General features: G+C 44.8%; 1 protein-coding gene across 3 annotated transcripts in view; it reads right to left on the bottom strand.

Moving 5' to 3' along the window:
- Positions 1-21,157, bottom strand: part of ABR (ABR activator of RhoGEF and GTPase) — a 301,088-nt gene that overhangs the window by 205,052 nt on the left and 74,879 nt on the right. The window lies entirely within an intron of this gene.

Below are 21,157 nucleotides of genomic sequence, written 5' to 3'. Positions count from 1 at the left end.
GGGGATTGTATTTTAATAAAAATCGAAGATTTTGATTTTTTGTTCGAGAAAGATCTTCAAGGAAGAAGCTTGCTAACTCCTAAATCCAGAGAATGAACTGTTGCAGAAAGATGCCAAAAAGCCTACACTACATCAAGAAGATACAGAACAAACTTTGGGTGTGGTTGATTGAACTGAAGTTTGATTGATTGATTGATTATTTAGATTTAAAGTCAAAACACTAAAAATTATCCTTACAAAGTCCAACACTTTATCTACTCTTTCATCTTAGACCCCTGGGCTCACACTAAGAGACTGGCCCCTGAAAGAAGAATAAGGGGGGGGGGGCGCCACAGCAAGGAGGTAGCTAAGAGGCCCAAGCAATAGGGAACCAGGCATAGAGATGGGAGGTCCTGGGTTCAAATCTGTTATCAGACACTTCCTAGCTGTGTGACCCTGGGCTTAAGCCCTACTGCCTAGCCCTTACCACTCTTCTGCCTTGGAACCAATACACAGATTTGATTCTAAGACAGAAAGTGAGGGGTTAAAAAAAAAAAGGATACCTCTGGGCTTCAGATGGAAAAAGGACTGACTACCTGACCACTTGAGAAAGCCCAGCATTCACATTACCTGCTCCCATCAGAAAAGCCCCTGAGCAGAGGCAGATAAGTGGAAAAGCAGAAGAGAGGCTTCCAAAAGCAGAGAGGGAGTTGCTGCCCTGACAACCAGCAGGAGCTAGTGGGTGAGGAGCTCTGCTGGAGATGGCATTCAGGCCAGCCAAGGATTAGCAGTGGTGGGAAGGGGAGTAGCCAATGAAAGACAAGGATTGAGCTTGGCAAAGTGACACAGCATCATAGGATCAAAGATCCAGAGCACAAAGGGTCCTCAGAGGTCACTCAGAAGTCCAACTAGCCTAACTCTTATTTTACCTATGAGGAAACTGAGGCCCAGAGAGGTTAAAGGATTTGTCCAAGGAATAGTGTAAATGGCAGTCAGTCATAACCATAAATCCATAACTATCATTCTGATGGTCCTTGGGAGGAGAAAAGATCAAAGGAAATCCCAGGGAGGCTTGAACATTCTTACACCAAAAAGGAAAGGAATTTCAAAAGGAAAGCATGCCATGCTCAGCTGGAAAAACCCTCTATCTAACCACTAACCACTTCACAGGGCCCCCATGATACATTAAACATCAGCCACAGTGATGATGGATGTGCTGTTGAGACTGGGAGTGGAATCCAAGGTCCACTTTGCCCATCTCGTGGGGACCACATGGTCAGAGGCCCCAGTTTCATGCCTCTGGGAACCTCAGAGCTCTTGCTTTCAAGTCCCTAAAGGCTCTGACAATGACTAGACCATAGGTTTGGAGCTGGAAGGGACATCTGAGGTCATCTAGTCCAACTCCCTGGAAAAGAGGCGTTCCCAGCTTCCTACCTCCCCCACTCCCATATTCTGCACTCCCTCCACCCCATTCCCAGCTGCCATGTGCAATTTCACTTTAGTCATTCACAGATGATATTTTTAGTCCCAAAGTGTTTTTTTCCTCTTGCATCAAAGGTGCCAAGAAAATGTGAATTTTCACAACTGCAGGACAAACAAGTCACCTGGTTCTGTAAAGGGCCATTGCAATGAGCCTGCCATTTCTGTACCAAGGGAAGATGCTTCTTTAGGTCCTGGGTCCATTTCTCAGCGGTCTTAGCCATCCCCCTCTATTAAAGTGGGTACAGTGAGGAAAGGGCTCACTCTGGGATAGCTAGTTAACACAGTGGACAGAGCACTAGACCTAAAGTAGGGAGGACCTGAGTTCAAATGTGTCCTCATTCACTTTCTATCTGTATGACTCTGGACAAGTCACTTAACACCAATTTCTTGGTCCTTACCACTCTTCTATCTTAGAATCAATACTAAGACAAAAGGTAAAGGTGGAAAAAAGAAAAAGAAAATCACTGGCCCCAGAGTGCAAAGACCTGGAAATCAAGTCTCACCTTTAATACTCCCTCCATGGCCTTCAGCAAATCATTTAAGCTTTCTCAGTCTTAAGTTTCCTTCTTTGCAAATGAAGGCACTGGCATCAAGGGGCTATGCAGTCTCTCTTAAGTCATTCAACCTCTCACTAAAATGGAAGAGAGTGCAACTTGACTAGATGGTTCCTTTAAGCTCTATATTTAGGATCCCATCATTTCAGCTCTGGTTTATATGACTTGTGACCTGGAGGAACCATTTCATCCCCCTAGAACTCAGTTTCCTCATCTGAAAAGTGAAGGGGTTGACCTAGGCTTCTGATGTCTCTTCCATCTCTAAGAATATGAATATGGGCTTCTGGGAATGAGGTTTAACACTAGGCTACAGAATCAGAGGATTTTAGAATCTCCAGCATTAGAAAGGACCTCAAAATCCAGCTTATGTTGGATACCCTCTCTCTCTACCAAGCTCAGTCTTTACCTGAAGGCTCCTGTCCAAAGAGGACGAATCTTCAAGTTTCCTGGCCCTTTCAAGTGGCCTTATCCTGCAATGGATGGACTATAAGTTGAGTATAAGGATCCTAGCAATGGCCATATGTACTTTTAAAATAGGGCAGCAAACTCTCTGGGAAGAACCTTGGAGATCATTTAGTCTGTCTCCCTCATTTTACAGCTCAGAAAACTGAGTCCTGGAAAGGAGAAAAGATTTGCCCTCAAGATCACCCAGGGAATTGTAGCCAAGCTAGCATTAGAACTCAAGTCCTCCGCGTTCTCCAAATCTAGTTCTCTGCTGCATCACCATTCTCTTCTGCCCTCAAGAGCCTATCTCCTAGGTGGGAAGATAAGACTGAACACAAAATCACCAACAATGTAGTACAGTGGGTTCATTAAGTGCTAAATGGAGTAGCACAGGCTGTGCATGCTATAGGCATTTAGAGACGGGGGAAATCATGGTGGGCTAGAGTAATTAAAGAAGGTTTCATGGAGACAGTAGCACAACAGCTGGATCTTGAAAGATGGGCAAGAATGGATGAGCTAATGGGAAAGAGAAGACTATTCCATGTTGGCAGCAAGGGATAAACACAAGCAGTAAGAAGGTCTTGAGAATGAGAACATCACATTTACAGGACATTTGAGGGAATAAACCTAACTAAAATGGAAAGCGAATAGAGAAAAATAGGTAGCACATTTATGGAGCACTTACTGTATATCAGGCACCATACTAAGCATAAGAGGTTTAATTACAAGCAAACAAACAGTCCTTGCCCTCAAGGAGCTTATACTCCAATGGAAGAATATTTATAAAGGGAAAGAGGGAATGTTCAGTCATCTTAGTCATGTCTGAAGGTTTTTCCTGACATCATGTCTAAAATTACTTGCTGTTAAGTCATTTCAATTGTATCTGACCGTTTGTGATCCCATTTGGGGTTTTCTTGGCTAAGATACTAGAGTCATTTCCTTCTCCAGCTCATTTGACAGATGAGGAAACAGAGGCAAACAGGGTGGAAATGACTTGTTCAAGGTGGAAATGACTTGCCCAGGGTCACACAGCCAGTGTCTGAAGCCATATTTAAACTCAGATCTTCCTGACTCCAGGCCTGGCACTCTATCCACTGTGCCACCTAGGGTTTGTAATTTTGATTATAGTTTTCAGATAAAGCAGTTTGTCTTGCCTGCTTCTTTTGTCTTCTATCAACCTGTCCTGCTTTGTGGCCATTTCTGTGTCTGCTTCTATGTAGATATGTGTAAACCTAATGGTACTGAGAGGCATTAAAATCTGATTAAAAAAGAATGAGCTTTTTGGGTAAAAAAAATAATGAGATCAAGGAGCACATACAAGAAGCTGCTGCAATGATCCAGGCAGGCCCTCAGGAGGATCACCATCAGGCTGGGGTTGACCTCTGTAGAATCCTAAAACCTCATGCGCTTTTCTTGACTTCCACATTGGAGTTCAGCCGGGGTTACCCTTTCCCAGCTGGGAGGACACAGGATGGGAAGCACCTATGCTTCTTTCCCACCTGGCACCAGTTACACACCTTGCTTATGATAGCTCTGTAAATGTCATCCACTGAATAACCCTGGGCTCATTCTGCATTGGAAGACAGCTGGAAGATCAGCCTCTGAAAGGGGGAAGGTTGCTTGGCTGTGACCCTCAGCCAGGGGGCCCAAAGAACTGGTGGAAACAAACCCTTGGCAGGGTACTCAGGCATGGCCTGGTGGAGATGCCAGCTGGTCTCTCATTAACCCCCTCAATGAAAGCTAACAACCAAAGCATTCCACTCCATTACCACTAATGCCATTTGGGGGGAGACAGGGGAGAGGAAGGGGGTGTATAGCACTGTCTGAGTCCCAGCTCAATTAGCAATGGATGGCTCTTTATACCTAGGCATGCACACACTCAGAAAAGGCACAAAAGGAAAGCGTGGGCTCCTCTCACTTAGCTATAGTGACTAGATGTGGGTGGGGGAGGCCAAAGACAGAAATGGAGCTTCCCCCTACTCCTAGGGCTTTTGGAGCTACCCCCAGAAGAAGGCAAGCAAATCCTAAAGGAACTGTTCAAAGAACTGAGGGATCATGGGATTGTAGATGCAGAGCTGAAAAGAACCCTAGAGGCAACCCCTTCATTTTAGAGAGAACATTTATTATCTTGCCCAGTTAAGCTTTGGACCCAGGTCTTCTGACTCCAGAGTCCACAATCCTTCCCACTGTATGAAGCTGCCAGGTCTACAGAGAGGGATATCCTGGGTTCAAATTTGACCTCAGAAACTTCTTAGCTGTGTGACCCAGGGCAAGTCTTGGAGGAGCAAAGAAGTTTCAATGATCACCATTAGTCCAACCACTGACTGCTGTCACACAGGACCAAGTTCAAATCTTCTCTGCTGTGTGCTCACTTACTACAAATGGGAGCTGGAATAAGTCACTTTGATTCTTAGCATCTCATCTGTGAAAAATGGGGGAGCTGGACTGAGTGACTCTGAAGGTCTTTTTTGTTGTTGCCCTTCTGCACCTCCCCATTCCCTAGTACAGTGAGGCTGGCACACAGTAAGTGCTTGTTGACTGACTAAGATCCTTCCAGTTCTGGGTGTGTGAACTAACTATGCAGCTCTATAGCTTCTTCCAGCATGAGCCGGCTCTAAGGATCAGGGAATTCTTTAGTATATTAAAGCTGAAATTTATCATTCAGGATCCCCTCTGAAGCAACACAAACACTTGACCCATTATCATGTCCACTTTCTATCAATCCTCCCCACCCAAGTCCCAATTCTTCTTCCAGTTTCCTGATTCCCAGCACCATCAGGATACTCCAATCCTCCATTAACCCTCTAGCCATGATACTGTCTTTCTCAAAATGTGGGATAGTAGGGGGCAGCTAAGTAATTCAGTGGATTGAGAGCCAGGCCTAGAGATGGGAGGTCCTAGGTTCAAATCTGGCCTCAGACACTTCCCAGCTATGTGACCCTGGGCAAGTCACTTACCCCCCATTTCTTAGTCCTTACCACTCTTCTGCCTTGGAACCAATACACAGTATTGATTCCAAGATGAAAGGTAATGTGGGGTAGTAAACAGGACCCATGTGACCAGATGCAACAAGACTGTGCAACATGCACAATCAAGTGAAAAATGGGTAGGGGTTGAGGATCTATTATAACTAGAAGGGTACTCACTGCTCCCATACTGTACCATCCAATCTCCCCTAGAAACTCCTCATGCCCACTAAAATTTCTGGATGATAAGGAGCTGATAACATGAGCTCCTGCCCCCAGATACAAAGTGGGTGGATGCCACCTACTAACCACTGAATGAGGGGAGGCAGCTCTACCAGCAGCTCACACACACTGAGTCATTTTTTCCCACCTGCACAGAAATGATGGCTCAAGATCTTCAGGCAATTAGTAGACCTGCTGTAAAGTGAAAAGTTTAACCTAAAAAAAAAATCTAAGGAATGATCTAAGGCTAATAAGGCTAATAGACACCCACCATCAAAGTCAGTTTCCTCTACAACCCAACTAAACCACATTCTAGATGGCCTTACTTGTTAGGTTCTCCATAAAGATAGATGTTCCCTCCCACAGGAAGAGGGTCAGGAGGAAAAAAAGAGGGCAAAGGATGGAAGGAATGGGGAAGGGGGGAGCTGTTAGAAGAAAGGAGGAAGAGAGAAAAATAGAAATGGGGAGGAAAGAAGAGGAAGATGGGGAAAGGAAAAAGGAAGAGATAAATGGAAAGAATGGAGGGGAAGGGAAGAAAAGAAAGAAGATGGTAAGGAGGAATGAAAGGAAACAGAAGGGGAAGGAGGAAAACAATGGGGAAAGGAGAAAAAGAAAGGGGGGAAGGATAGAGGGAAGGGGAAGTGGGAGGAGAAGACGACAGCAAAAAGGAATTGGAAGAAGAGGAGCAGGAGGAAAGAAAGAATATAGAGAAAAGGAGAGAGGAAAAGAAAGGCAGAAGAGCAAGAAAAAAGGAAAGCAGTAAGGTGACTCAGTGGATAGAGTCAGACCTGGAAATTGGAGGTACTGGGTTCAAATCTAGTCTTGAACACTTCCTACCTATTTGACCCTGGGCAAATCACTTAACTCCAATTACCTGGTCTCCACCACTCTTCTGTCTTAGAACCAATACTTATATTCATTCTAAGATAGAAGGTAAGGGTATTTTTAAAAAAGGAAAGGAGGATGGATGAAGAAAAAAGGGCAGGAAGAGAAAGGACAAAGGGTGGAGGAGAATGCAGGGCTTAGAGGGAAGGAAGTAAGAGGAGGAGAAAGTTTATGGGATGATAAAATAGATCAGATCTGTGGGATGCTGATACTGTAGGATCTAGCTAGCTGGGCTTCAAATCCATGCCCCAAGATAAAGGCAGTCTAACTGCCATCCTAAGGAACTCGGCAGATCCACAGTGAGAAGACCCTGAGACAAGATGTGCAGGATTTGGGCAAAGAATATAGAGATGCTACCTAGAACACTGAAGGGAGAATTCAGAACTCAATACCCAAAGAGGTAGGAACCTGAAACTGGGATTCTAAGAGATGGAGGTAGAAGAGGGAGTGCATTTCAGGCATGGGGGTCAACCTGTGCAACAGTGCAGAGAAGGAATATAGTACCAAAGAAGTGAGGATGCCATCTTCCTCTGGAATCCAAAGACAGTTCTCACCTCCCACCAGCCAGTTAGCCAAAGATTCTCATCATCACAGTCCAGATTCTGCCTCAACATCCTCTGTATCTCTGCTGAGCTCAGGGCTTGACTCCCAGCTTGACCCCTGCTTTCACTTTTGCCCTTTGATCATGGTTATCTCAAATGGACTGGCCACCAAGCCAACTTCTACCTACCTCATGGATCCTACTGTGCCTGGTGTTTTTCCAACCCCTGAAATCTAAGGTTCTTCTGCCTCAGATGGTCTGTCCTCATCAGTCAGTCTCAGCCATCTTTCCCTACCTCCACCCTCCCACCATGTTTCAGCTCTGCCGTTTCACTGGATCCTCAGAAACTAACTGATGCAGATATCATCCCTGTTTTATAGAGAAGGAAATTGCACCTGGAAAAAGGTAAGCAACTTGTCCAGAATCAGATGGCTATTAAGTGTCTGAGGCCATATTTGAAGAAAGAACTTCCTCACTCCAAGTCTATCTACTATGCCATATTGTCTCTCATAAGTTCAGAGCTTAACACAGTACTTGGCACATGGTAGGTCCTTAATAAATGTTTACTGATTGATTCATCCTGTGAAATGAAAAGTTGGAATGATCCTGGAGGCCTCAGGTAACTAAATTCCAGGCTGCAAACCTGGAGACATTAGACTCCTATTAACAGTCATTTCTGAGAGGGAAGAGCAGTGATATGTGGAATGCCATTCTCATGGCAACAAAATGACAGCTTTGGACATGTGATGGAATGACTTGGGAGTAATGAAGACCTGGGTTTATATTCCACCTATGACATAACTAAATGAGCAACCCTGGGCAAGCCATGTAATCTCTAGGGGTCTTGGTTTTCTCATCTATAGGGACCAAAGCTAAGAAGAACCAAGCAAAAGGAAAAGAGGGACTGAATAAGAGATGAGAGCATGGATATGAAAAGGGGATGAATGGGAGATTTGTTGATGGAATAAATGTTGAAAAAGAAGAAGGATTATAGAACCACCAATCTAAAGATGAAAGGGCCATCTGGTTCTACTCAATCATTTTACAGATGAGAAAACTGAGGTCAAGAGTATCAAGAAGTAGAATTTGAACCCAGATCCAGAGTTCATAACCCTAAGCCAGGGTTTTTCTACTGCACTACACTACTTCCCCAATCAATGATTAATTTGAAGTTTTAAGCACAGGTAATTATGACACACAAGCTAAAAATTGGAAAGGAGACTTTGTAAAAGGGAGTCTCCTACTTAAATCACACATTCTCTGAACCCGATTAACTATAGCATCTGTCCTTGGTCCTCCTGGGTCCAGTTCTATAGCTGCTAAGGGAGAAGCCAGCAGATCAAGTCATTCTTCAGCCAACCCAGCCAAGTCCAGCTGGGTTCCCACAGAGAAGACTGCAGCCACACAAGGAAGTCTCTCTTTGGTCCAGTTAAAAACATCACTTCTAGTTCAGGGTCTGCAATAAATGAAAGCTGCCCTGATCATTAATATGCTCCTGAGAAGACAAGGAATGGGCTTCCAGGCCAAGCCTCCCCACACCACAATTGGCTTGGCCTCATCACCGGTCACCACTGACTACCTGATTGATGGCCAAAGGGACCTCTTTTTCTTTTTTGCCTTTTAAAGATTGCCCAGTGAAATTCTAAAGGACTGAGGGAGTCAGGGCTGGTTCTTCATCTGCCAAGTCCTTTTTTTCCTGTCCGTATTAGAGCAGACCTCCTTCACTCCACAGTCCTCAGCTTCTTTAAGATCCTGTTTGGAAATCTCATCTTCACTATGCTTCCTCCTGCCTCCTCTGAGATTCCTTCTCCATATACACTTTGTCTATCATGTATGTACAGAGTTGTTTACACATTGCTTCCCACGTTAGAATGTGAGTTCCTTGTCTTTACAATGTTTTACTATTATAAATTGTTTTCCTGGTTCTGCTCCCTTCACTTTATATCAGGTTATACTAGTCTTCCCAGAGTTCTCTAAATCCATCCCCTTCATAATTTTTTACAGCACAACAGCATTCCATGACAGTGACATATTATATTTTTGCTCAGCTATTCCCCAGTTAGCAGACATCCCTTCAGATTCCTATTGTTTGCTACTACAAAAAAAGCTCATATAAATCTTTTTCAACCTATCTCCTCCTCTTCCTCTATCCTTGCCAATAAAAAGGGACAAAGACGTACTATGATGGGAAATGAGAGCTCTCAATATGTTCTGATTCTCCTTCTCTTAGGAAGGTCTCTTGGGCAGAGGGAATTAAGTTACCCAGCATTTAACTAAACATTGGTGCAATGAGTTTCTGTATGAAGCACTATATCTATGTGGGGGTGGGGTGGGGGGAGCAGGGTAAGAGAAACAGAAGATAGCCTCCTTCATACAGAGAACTTAGACGTCATCTAAATGGGGAGACCAACCCAAACCAAATCCAGGCCCACAACCCAGAGCTCTTCATCTCCTCCCTGGGATACAGATAATAGCTGAAATGCCTTTTAGAAATACTGCCCACTCCCAAAAAGAAAAAAAAGTACTGCCTCTCTCAGGCCAGCAGGGTCAGTAGGTTTCCTTTGTATCAAGTGCAGGTGATCACAGAGACTTGGGGCCAGTGCTATCACCTGAGGGTTCCATTCCTGATAGGAAAGAGTATTTGAGCAAAAGGAGAGCTACTGAGACGGTGAAGATCTCAAGATATTTACTAAGAAGAGAAGAGGGAGTGGGGTGGATGGATAAAGGGCTATGAGAGCTCCTGGATTTGATGTTCTCTCAGATTCCTTCCAAATCTAGCTTTCTGAGTCTCCAGCTGCCCTATGGAAGACTAAACAAGCCCACAGTTCTGGTGAATATTTTTATAGTCCTTGAGGCTTCACCTGATACTTTACATACAATACCATAGTTGATCCTCACTGTGGTTTAAATGACCTGTCCACCAATGCCAGGTTTACTCAGCTAGTAAATGTCAGAAGCAAGATTCAAACCCAGCTCTATCTTGACTGTAATTGCCGAGCAGGGAGCACTTAATAACTGACCTATCTATATACCTACCTATTTATTTGCTTGTCTATTTTTCCATACTGTACTACCTTCTGTGTGCAGCCTGACTATTTCCCAGAACAACAGGCTAAGTTGTCATCAGAGGCCTCTATCAGCTCACAGGTTATCTGGAGACTCCAGACCCTAGCTGTACCCATAGTACATCATTAATTCTGCAAGGACAAATCCCTAGATCTGGTTATGGGGCATTTTGTTGTTGTCATCATGTTGTTTTCAGTCATGTCTAATTCTTCATGACCCTGAGTGAAGTTTTCTTGGCAAAGATACTGGAGTGGTGTGCCATTTCCTTCTGTAGCTCATTATTCAGATGAGAAAACCGAGGCAAACAAGGTGAAGGGATTGCCTACGGTCACACAGCTAATAAGTATCTGAGGCTGGATTTGAACTCAGGAAGAGGAGTCAGGAAGATATGGCATTTTGGGCCTGACAATGTCACTCTGTGGTCCCAGGAAAAAAGGGGAAGCCAGTTCCCTAATGGAATCAGTACTTCTATGATTGTAAAAATAACAGTAGTCCATCATTCCCTGATTCACTATGGGAACTTTCAAGGCTGCTGTAGCAAGGCCTAAGGACAGGGTTGGCTTGGAAGGGCAAGGATCTTTTAAAGCCACGGACTTCCCAGGCCATCCAAAGACTTAAAAGCTTCCTACATCTGCCTTACTTACCACCTATAGCAAAAGGTTTGACCTACATTTCCAGGGCCACCTGGGAGTATGATAACTTTAGCAGAGACATAGGGGTCCTAGAAATTGGGACAGAGAGGAAGGCGAAGTAACCAGCCCTTTTTTTTTTTGCAAGCCTTGTTTCTTCAGTCTAACTAGGTCACTAAACACAGAGGGGACCTCCCCTTCCCCAGCCTCTGGTTCCTCTGATACCTGGAAGCCAGCCCTGCTATACAGCCCCTTTCTGAAGAGCCAACAAATCTGCATTTGTTTTTCCCTGGGGAGATAGGGGTGGAGGAAAGCAGGAAATACTCCATGGAGAGAGGACAGAGGTAAGTTCTGAATGCTAATGCCCAAGCAGAGGGAGCAGCTTCTCATAGCCACAGGGTCACCAGCTGCCTGAGGAAAGTAATGATTCCTTTCCCTCATCCCTTCTGTAGAATGAGAAGGAAAGACTCATAAGACATCAGAAATGAAAAGATCATTTAGTCCAACCCCTTCATTTTACAGCAGAGGAAACTGAGAATGAGAGAGGGGAAAATAACTTGTCTAAGGATGCAATGAGTGGTGGTTGCCAATTTAATTTTCCTGACTCCCTGGGTAAGTGCTTTTTCCTCTTTATTAAAACATTTTTGGTTTTTAAAATGTAAAACCGTTACCTTTCGCCTTAGAATTAATACCAAGTATTGGTTCCAAAGTAGAAGAGTGGTAAGGACTAGGCAATGGGGGTCAAGTGACTTGCCCAAAGTCATATAGCTAGGAAGTGTCTGAAGCCACATTTGAACCCAGGACTTCCTATTTCCAGTCCTGGCTCTCTATCTACTGAGCCACCTCCCAGGCCCACATTATTAGTGTTTTTTTGTTTTTTTTTAGCCCTTAACTTTTATCTTAGAATCAATACTGTGTGTTGGTTCTAAGGCAGAAGAGTGGTAAGGGCTAGGCAATGGGGGTCAAGTGACTTGCACAGGGTCACATAGCTGGGAAGTATCTGAATTCAAATTTGAACTCAGGACCTCCCATATCTGGGCCTGGCTTTCTATCCACTGAGCCACCCAGTTGCCACCCCCCATTATTAGTTTTTAAAAACGTTTTATTACTGTTTTATTTCCCATCAATATTACCCCTCACTAACATCCCTCATTCACTTCCCTCCAAACTTGTTAGAACCTTCCCTCTGAGTAGTCATGCAAAACTAGCCAACACATTGACCAAGTTTGAAAATGTACATCTTGGTCCTTGTTCTAGTGCCCCTTCTACTCCATCATGCCATAGGCTGGGACAATGGCAAGGTCCATTGACTTTTTTGTCTATTTCCTTCACTCACAAACTCTCTCATCTATAAAAAGATGGAGTTGGACTAATTGGCCTCTATAGTTTCTTTCAGATCTAAAACCTATAGTCTTAGGATCTGTCTGAGCCTCAGTTTCCTTATCTGTAAAATGATAGGATTTGACTTCATGAACTCTAATTCCGTGAGCTTAGTGTTTGTAGCTTCTACTATACTTTCCCATTCCAATTTGGTTTTGTTGTTCAGTTGCTCCTGGTCATATCCAATTCTTTAGGATCCCAGATATGGTTTTCTTGGTGAAAATACTGGAGTGGTTTGCCATTTCCTTGAACAGTTCTTTTTACAGATGAGGAAACAGAGGCCAACAGGGTTAAGTGACTTGTCCAAGGTCACACAGCCAGTAAGTGTCTGAGGCCACAACTGAATTCAAGGTCCTGACTTCAGACCCACTTCTGGTGGATAGACTTCTATCCACTGTGCCACCTAGCTACCTCCATTTATATCTTGAATGCCCAGCATACTTTCTGACATAATAAACAATAAATGTTTGTTAACTGACTGACATATTTGTATCACTAATCTTTAGCATGTAGTAGACCTTTATTAAATGCATGCTGACTGCTGCTTTATAGAGTCTGTTCCCTGGCACCCAGAAGTGTCCCCACCTTCTTTTCCCTTAAAGCAAGACTCAAGTCAATCCCTAATCCTTCCGTCAATGCCATGGCTATGGCAGGAAAAGGCAGCTGCTACTCAAAAAACTTTCTCTTGGTCAACGTGAGGCCTCAGAAGCTCCCCTATGGCACTATTGGGCCCTAAGAAATGCCATGGGGAAAAGGAAAAGCAGCCACATGAGGCAAGAGTGTTTCCCATCCCCAAGAATAGCTGAAGGCTGGAGCCCTATTTCTGTGGTCCAAGCAATCACTGGGAGAGAAGAGCCAGGATACAGAGGAGGCAGGATGTGGTAAGCTAGTCCCACCACTAGGATATTTTCAACTTACTGCAATGACTGGTCCCACAGAATAGCCCCAGAGCCACCCGTACCTGGACTGCCGAACTCATCAACTAGCAGGGCCAGGCAAGCCTATGCCCCAGAACCTCCAGAAATCCTCTGAGGGGCGTCAAGCTACACTGCCAAATACAAGCACTGAATACTACCAAACACCGGCTGTCACTGGGACCTTCCTAACCCTCGAATACCGTGTGGCTGGGCCAGCAGACAAGCCCAAGCTGAGAAGAGATAAAAAAATCAGGCCAAGGACAGCCAGTGTTTCCACCTACCCCCCTTCCTGGGACCCTCCCTTCTCTATCTCCTGCATCCAGGGGAGAGCAAGGCTCAAACTATAACTCCTCCCCCACTCCCAAACCCTCCCCAAGGCCCCTTCCTTCCCCCCAAGCTCATCTCCATGCCTTTCATCTCTACTTTCTAATAACGAGGAGGAAGATGACAGCTAGGCAGTTCCAAAGAATTGAGCTGTCTTCAAAGCCCCTTAGAAACATTAACTAATTAATGGCACTCTAGAAACAAGCATGGGGAAGGCATCCAGCAAATGAGACCAGGATCTCATCCACTTCAGAGGGAGAAAAAAAGTTGACAAAAGGTTCGAAAGCATTTCTAGCAAGGCTACAGGCTCTGGAGTTAGGGGATTTGGGTTTGAATTTTGCCTTTTACTTAACCTCCCTGGGCCTCAGTTTTCTCATCTGTAAAATTAGTAGACTGGGTATAAAATATGGGTATGTGCAAGCACATATACATATAAGTCCATTCCAACCCTAGATCCATGCTCCTATGAAGTCTCCTAAGAGCCTTAGTCTTAGAATCAGGAAGAGATAGGTTCAAATCATGCCTTAAGCCATTCACTGAGCCATAAATCACTTAATTTTAAAAAAGAGTTGGAGAGTCTAGAATCCTTGATTCTCCCCCTCTGATCTCTAAGGACACTCTCTATAAGAAGCTAGGTTACTTACTTCTAAAGAGAGCGTTTCATGGCAGCCAGCCAGCTAGACTTGGAGCCAACCAAGCAAAGGCCAGGTTTGAATCCCATCACTGGCCCCCAATAGCTAGATAACTAAGAGCATATCTTTTGAGTGTCAGTTTCCTCATCTGTAAAATGGGGGGAGGAGGGACTCACTGGATTATAAGTAAGCCCTTTAAAGAGCTATGTAAATGTAGATACTCCCCACATCTGTGCCTGTCATTCTTTTTTGGGGAAAAAAAAGGTTCAGATGACTAGATGAATCTTAATTCTGTCTTCTCATTCCCGAGGCTCTAGAAGCTGAGAGAATTTTTGACTGATGCTAGAAATAAGGAATAAATTACTAGGGCTATTCCCAGAACAACAAGACAGCCATCTGAATGTTTTGGGAGGGGTCACTTCTCAATAGCCCCAAAAGTCTCATCAGAGATAGGGCCCTACTCATTACCACTTAGTGTAAGGGATGAAATGGGGATGGCATCAAAGCTCCCTGGGAGTACAGTGTCTACTTATCTTTATCCTCACAACCAATAAGAAATGCAAATCATTTCAACTGATGTTTTCCTCCAATTTGATGCTTATGTCAGGGGGACTCACCCAGGATCAGAACTAGGACCCAAGTTATGGGATCATAAGCCAACCATTAGAAGGAAACTCAGAGACCATCTAGAAAGACCTGATTTATCCAAGGTGACAGAGGATAGAAGTATCAGAGAGGACAGGTAGGTTGTTTAGTGGATAGGCCTGAAATTAGAAGGTGATGGGTTCATATCTGGCCTCAGGCACATCCTAACTGTGTGACCTTGGGCAAGTCATTTAACCATCATTACCTAGCTCTATTCTGGCTTGAAACCAATACTCTAAGACTGAATGTAAGGGCTTTTAAAAAAAACTGTATCAGAGGTGGGATTTGAACTCAGGCCCTCTAACTCTAGAGCCTGGGCTTTTCCTTCCCTAGCCTAGGAAGCTAGGTTGCCTAGTGGATAGAGCACTGAGCTTGAAGTCAGGGAGATCATTAGACATTGTATAACCTTGGATAAATCATTTAACCTGTTTGCCTTAGTTTCCTCATCTGTAAGATAAAGATGATAATAGCACCAATATCCCAGGTTGCTGTGCAGATAATATCTGCAAAGTGCTTAGCATAGGTCCTGGTTTTAGGGTGTGAGCTCCTTGAGGGCAAGAACTGTCTTTTGTTTCTTTTTATAATCCTCTACATTTAGCACAGTGCCTGACATAGAAGACGGTTGTTTAACAAGTGCTTATTGCTCTTCATTGTTGAGCAAGTCATTAACCCCATGGCCTAGCCCTTAGCACTCTTTTGCCTCCAAACCAGTACTGAGTATTGATTTTAAGACAGAAGGTAAGAGTTTTTAAAAATGCTTAGTGACTTATTATTACTATAGGCACTACAGGAATGATATATAGTGGAGGTGGCAGTGGCTGTAGTAGTAATAGTAGTAAATGGGAGCAGAAATGGCCATGGCAGGGACTTGCCTCTGGGGCAGGATGCTGCTGCCTCTCACCAGTCCTACCAAACAAGCTTGGTTTTAAGTATCCTATGGATAGGACACCAGAAGGACAAGGGTAGCAACAATATGGCTTAACAGGGATTAGAGACAAAGAAAAAGGAAGAGGGAAATAAATGGTACCATGGCCAGAAAGAATCCAATTAGGAGCAGGACAGAAGCGTGGAGGGAGGAACAGGGCTAAAGTTGATAGTCCATTCTGGTTTATGATGGGAGACCACAGGGCCAGAAAGCCCTGATCCCTGTGTGATTGATCCCTTCTCACACTCACCAGCTGGGCTCTGTCTGATATCCTGTGCTAAAAACCAATCATCTCCTCTACTCCGCCCCACAAATACCCAGCCTCCCAGACCACTCCTGAATCTCCCCCTTATGCAGAAAGAAGGGATCCATCCTGGTGTATAATTTATCAGCCCTGGTGATTCAATTCACCTTTGGTTCTTCAAGAGAACTAGCTGGGGCTATCCTTTGTTCTGTTGGCCCTCCAGAAAGGGACAAATACCCAGCTCAGAGTAAACTCTTAATAAATGCTTGTTGATAGACTGAATATTGACCAAAACAAGCAGGAAACTAGTGCCCACACCAGGGAAAACCCCAAAGCACACCACTAGGCCTCAAAAGCCCTAGCCTTGCCACTTGTGGCCAGATTCCAAATGCTGTGAGATGGTAAGCTGTGGGTACAATCAGTCTAGTTAGACTTATAACTATGCTTTATCAGCAGACACAGGCAGCTACAGAACCATCAATGTAGTCCTAGGACAAAGCAGAGGTTCCATGACAGCCCAATTCATAGAATCACAGATTTAGAGTTGAAAGGGACCTGAGGGAGCATCAAGTGTAAGCCTGCTCATTTTATAGATGAGGAAACTGAGGCCAGGAGAGGTTAAATGCCTTGACCCATAATCAACAACTGGTTTAGTGTTGAAGGTTGAACCCAGGTCTTAATGACTCTAATTAGATACATATCCCATATCCCTGATGCTCTCACTATGAGTCTGCTGGCCAAGAAATAACCTGTCTATTCTCATTACACTATGCAGTCCTGCTTTCCTTAGAAATGATGTTTAACAGGAGCCTGGTAGCACTGGTCTGCAAGATGAAGCTTAAAGCAGAAATCAGAGGCTTAGAGATCATCTAATTCAACCTCCTCATTTAGCAAAATGAGAGGCAGACCAGGAAGAAAGAGTGAGAGACATCAGAGCTGAGAATACATGGATGAGAATCTAGACTGTGCCAATATTTATGATCAGTGTGACCTTGGGCCTTCTTCATTCTCTGGACTTGGCCATCAGGTTTCAGCTATCTTCTCCATCTGACCTTGTGGCCCCCTTCTCCCACTGGTGAGTTTTCCCCCAAACCTCCATTAACTTAGCCAACCTTACATATATCAGCCCCCCCCCCCCAACCAAATGTTGCTGATCCTTATCCATGGATAGAAGGGAGAGGGAGTTTCCTCTTCTGGAATTCCCTCCGGAAGAAATTACAAATCCAATCCACAAAGTAGCATTATCATCATTACAAAAGAGGGAACTGTGCCCCAAAGGGGGAAACTGACTTACACTGGGGTCACCTAGGAGTAAGAAATAAAGCCAGGATTCAAACCCAGGACTTCTCTCTTCAAATCCAGTGCTCTCTCCACTAAGGTAGGCCACCTTTCTCTCTTCCTCTTCCCTAGAAAGTCCTATGTAATATCTCCATCCAGTCAGGGGCCAAATTCCAGTGAAGTTGGGCTTTTGTACAGATTCAACACTCCAGGACTGGAAGTCTTGTAAGCAAACAGCTCCTTAAGAGGTGGGATGACTTCCATTGAGCTGCCGCCAGGCAAATGACAGCCCGGATATTTGTTTTAATTTAGGTTCTCATGAAGAGGAAACTTCATGGCTAACAGCCCAAACATGACTCCATAACAACTCCCCAAAAAGCCTTGTGTGAAAAGCATAATACGGAGGGCACAGAGGCTGATGTTGCCTTCAAGGAAGCAATTTTAGAAATGAGAAACAGATTTTCCCTTGGGTCAACCCCCAGTCTATCTCTCAGTGTTGAGCCTCCTAGGAACACAGAACATTAGAGATGGAAGGGGAACTAAGGAAATATAGCCCAACCATCTCATTTTACAGAGGAAACTAGAGCCCAGAAGTCACTGATTAATAAGTATAGGCAGAAGGGATCTCACAGATCACTGAATCTGACTTCTCATTGCAGATAAGGAAACTGAGGAATAGAGTGGTTAAGGTGACGTGGACAGGCATATACAGCTGATAAGTACCTTTTTTTTTTCTTTTTAAACTCTTATCTTCCATCTTAGAATTAATACTATGTACTGGTTCCAAGGCAGAAGAATGGCAAGGGCTAGGCAATGGGGGTTAAGTGACTTGCCCGGGTCACACAGCTAGAAAGTGTCTGAGGCCAGATTTGAATCCAGGGCCTCCCATCTCTAAGCTTGGCTTTCAATCCACTGAGCCACCTTAGCTGCCCTCAGTTAATAAGTATCTTAAGCAGGATTTGAACCCAGGTTCCTGGACTTCAAACCCAAAGGTCTTTTTACTACCCCATGCTTCCTCTAAAGTCTAGGGGCTGGCCCCAAAGTCACCATGCAAGACATGGGGCTAGTTAATAGACAAATCACACAAGGCCTTCCTTGGCACATGTAAAGAATCCTGCCCCATGCTTGCCAAGGAAGTAGAGCTAGGAAGGACAGCCCGCCAAGTTCCCATTCTTGCTCTCTGTTTGGGGATAGCCCTTGTTCTGAAAGCCCCAAATCAGAGGCCTCTAGGGGTCAGGGAACTGCAGCCAGAGGAGAAGTCTAACAACTTTGCAGGTAATGCTAAACCCTCATATCGGGATAGACAAAAGTGCTTTCCAGAGCTTCTTCTCCCCTGGGCCCACCTTCATCTTAGTCCCTTATTTCCTGTGTCACACCCGGAACTTTGCTTCCCTTACTTAATATGTACCCAGTAGAAGCCAAAGAATGTCAGAGGTGAGAGAGATTGACTAGTCTACGGATACTTAATATGAAGGTCCATGAACTTTCTGAAAAAATATTTTGATAATTATTTCAATGTAATTAGTTTCTTTTATAATCCTATATATTTTATTTAATACATTTAAAAACATTAGTCTGAGAAGGGCTATATAAGTTGCCAAAAGGGTCCATGGCACAAGGTTAAAGAATTTCTGATCTAGTCCAACCCCCTTTCCTTAAAGATCTGGAAACTGGGGTGCAGAGAGGGAGCTAGGTGACTCAGTGAATAGAGTACTAGGCTTAGAGTCAGGAAGCCCCAAGTTCAAATTTTACTTCAGATACTTTATAGCTCTGTAATCCTGGACAAGTCACTGCACCTGCCTGCCTTAGTTTCCTCAACAGCAAAATGGGGAAAATAGCACCTTCTTCCCAGGGTTGTTGTGAGAATCAAATGTAAAAACTTAGGGGTAGATAGGTGGCTCAGGGGATTGAGAGCCAGGCCTAGAGACAGAAGGTCCTGGGTTCAAATCTGGCCTCAGACATTTCTTAGCTAGATGACCCTGGGCAAGTCACTTAACCCCCATTGCCTAGCCTTTACCACTCTTCTGCCTTAGAACCAATACACAGTATTGATTCTAAGATGGAAAGAGTTAAAAAAAAGTACAACACTTAATACAGTGCCTGGCACTAGCCTATATAAATGCCAATAATCATTATTATAATCATTATTATCAAGGAATTGACTTATGAAATGTTATACATGGTGGCAGATCTAGTACTTGAATACCCTGGACCCCTGGCTTCCATTCAAATTAGGAAATCTCAGAAAGGCTCTCATAGGGCAGCCAAGGGGAAGCCATAAACAGCTCTCTCCCCCAATTCCTCACCTAGGAGAAAGAAAGGCAATCAGTGCCAGATGTGCAAAAAGCTAGAAACATCCAGGAACATTGGAAATGAAACCCTGTCATTGTTAGTGCTTTGACCATCACCTCTAAGAGGCAGTCACCAGTCCTTTCTCTGTGGGGTTTGGAGCTGATCAGCTGTAGGGGCCTGAACAGATGTGTGCCTGTGAGTGAATGCACATCCAAATGGCTGCAGGCTCTGACCTTCATCCCATGGCATTGTGGTACAGGCCACTATCAGGAGAGGAGGCCAGAGCAGATGGAGTTGAAGGTTTGGCACAGGATGGCCACCCTGGGGACCCTGCTTTGCTCCTTTGATGTAGAGAAAATGAATCAGAATGAGACATCAAGGAATAGAGTGGGAGGAGGAAGAAAGCAGAGGAAGCAGGGAAAGATGAAGAACAGGAGTCCAAGGGGATGCAGAGGTCAGGATGTGTATCTTAGTCACTGCAAGGAATCAGGGAAGAGGACACCAAAAGCATCTACTCCCACCTAGGAAAAATGCTGTTAGGGAGGTTAGGATCATTCTCCCTTCCAAAGTCTTTCCTCCTCACCCCATTCCAATGTTCCTGCTACAATCTAGCCCAGGGATTCACTATCTTTTTTGTATCACAGACCCTTTTGGCAATCTAGTGAAGCCTATGAGCCTTTTCTTAGAATAAATGCTTTTAAACAGCTAACAGAAATGCTCAATTTCAGTTGATAAATGAAAACAAAAATGCCATTTTTGCTTCCCAATCAAGTTCATGGACCTTTCTGAATGGTCCACGGATCCAGGTAAATAACTACTGACCAAGCCATTCAAAAAAGGTTGTCTGCTCCAGGCCCAAGAGGCTTTAGTGATCCTGCAGGTTTAAGATGCATAAGGGGGGAAGGGAGGAGGGGAGTTGTAGAAAATAAGTGGATTCTGAGCAAAGCCTCATAGAGAAAGGGGTAGAGTTAGAGAGGAAAGACATAAGGAGGAAATTTATGTCAAATACCTGGATCTTCGTCTCTTCATTATAGTGAAACGGACAGGTGAGGTTACTAGGCCTATAAACACCCCTAATTTCTAAGCTATCCAGTGGGGACACAGACCACCGAATCAGCAGGCCTGTAGTCACATGACCCCAGATGACTATTTTGTGGAGAGTGGGTGAAGATCCATGAAATAGAATTTGTGGGAGAGCTGAGGATGGAGGAGGGAGAAGGGACTGGCAAGGGATGATTACAGAGCTCTGTGGATTTTCAGCATGGTAACCCCAGTTGCTCCCCAAGATAGCACAGCCCAACCCCTCACGTCTATTAACTCCCTTTCACAACCCCCCCCCCCAACTTCCACCCCCAGGATGCTGGAGATGCAAGCGATGGGCGAGCTCAGTCAGCAGGGGAGGGGAAGGGAAAAGAGGGCAGCAGTAGCAGCTGGTATCAAGAGGGGCAGGTGCCGCCAGGTGCAGCTACCGAGGCCAGAAGGTGCTATGTTAATCCTACTCAGAGCCCTCTCCCATACCCCCCACACACACACCCCCATCCTCCGTCCTTCCCAGGGTTGGATTACACAACAGGTAGGGAGGAGGGAGCGGCAGACTACCTGCACACCCACCGCTCGGAACCCAGACTCACCTACGCCCCCGCCCCCAGCAGCCCAGCTGGCCCGCACCTCCCCCGCCCCCGGCTGCAGACTTCCCGCCCAGAGCGAGCTCCCAACAGGGAGCCGAGGCCATATAGCCTTGACCTCCCTCTC

This window comes from Monodelphis domestica, chromosome 2 (assembly GCF_027887165.1).
Source record: "Monodelphis domestica isolate mMonDom1 chromosome 2, mMonDom1.pri, whole genome shotgun sequence".
Taxonomy (NCBI): domain Eukaryota; kingdom Metazoa; phylum Chordata; class Mammalia; order Didelphimorphia; family Didelphidae; genus Monodelphis; species Monodelphis domestica.
This window is presented reverse-complemented; position numbering and strand designations above follow the sequence as displayed.